This window comes from Crocuta crocuta, unplaced genomic scaffold (assembly GCF_008692635.1).
Source record: "Crocuta crocuta isolate KB4526 unplaced genomic scaffold, BGI_CrCroc_1.0 scaffold610, whole genome shotgun sequence".
NCBI classification, from domain to species: Eukaryota; Metazoa; Chordata; class Mammalia; order Carnivora; family Hyaenidae; genus Crocuta; species Crocuta crocuta.
The window spans coordinates 45,119-46,082 of record NW_027527456.1 but is presented as its reverse complement, the minus strand read 5'-3'; positions in this window follow the sequence as shown (position 1 = coordinate 46,082).

Here is a 964-nt window from a genome sequence, read left to right as displayed (position 1 = left end):
GCACATGTGAGTTGGGGAGGGGCAGAGAGAGAGAGAGAGAATTCCAAACGGGCTCTGCACTATCAGTTCAATTTCAGGAGCTGTGAGATCATGACCTGAGCCGAAGTTGGATGCTCAACCGACTGAGCCACCCAGGCGCCCCCAAAATGTGATTTTTTAAAACAAAAATTATGAAATTTTACTTATTTAGTGGTGCAAACAGGGTACATATTTAAGAGGGTTGATGGTGAGAGAATATCAATTACCCAATACATGTAAAAGATAACTGAGCAGGACAATAAACAGAGTGCACTTAGTTATGGATACCCGCCCCTCCCCCTATCTCCCTGGACATAAATGAGCTCATCCACTGATTGGCAGATGGACTACATTTGCTGACATCCTGGCCAGCTACCCTAAAAGGGTTAGCTTTCTGTCACACCAGCAAAGACTCTCAGGACACAGAGTTCACGCTCCAGGCTGGGAATCCACTCTGGGGAACAAGGTAAGCAGCCACCGACACAGCTGGGCCAGCCTGGCCCTAGGCCCCTCCAGCTGTGTCCGCCCTGAGCATCGCAAAATTTATAGAAGGTGGTCATCGGCTGGTCTGCAGAGCGGTCTGAAGCGGCTTGAAATCGACATGAGGATGTTTGCCTTTAGGAAGTGATTTTGTAGTAGAGTCGACATTCTCCCAGACTCCCCCAAGCACATCATCCACTTCTTTCAGCTTTGGATACTTGGATTTTTTTCCCTCGAAGGTGACGTTGTGCAGGTAGGGGGCAGGTGTTGCAGGCGAAGCGGTGGGAGCACTATGCCTCCACCATGATCAGCCCCATTCCTCTAGTCCGGGCAGCAGAGCCAAGAAAAATGTGATTTAAAAAAAAAATTTTTTTTTTTGGTAAATCTTCTGTTGTTACATAAAGTTACATTTGGTGTGACTGAAACAGACACAAGGTAGTTAGACAACCATTACTGAGTTAATCTA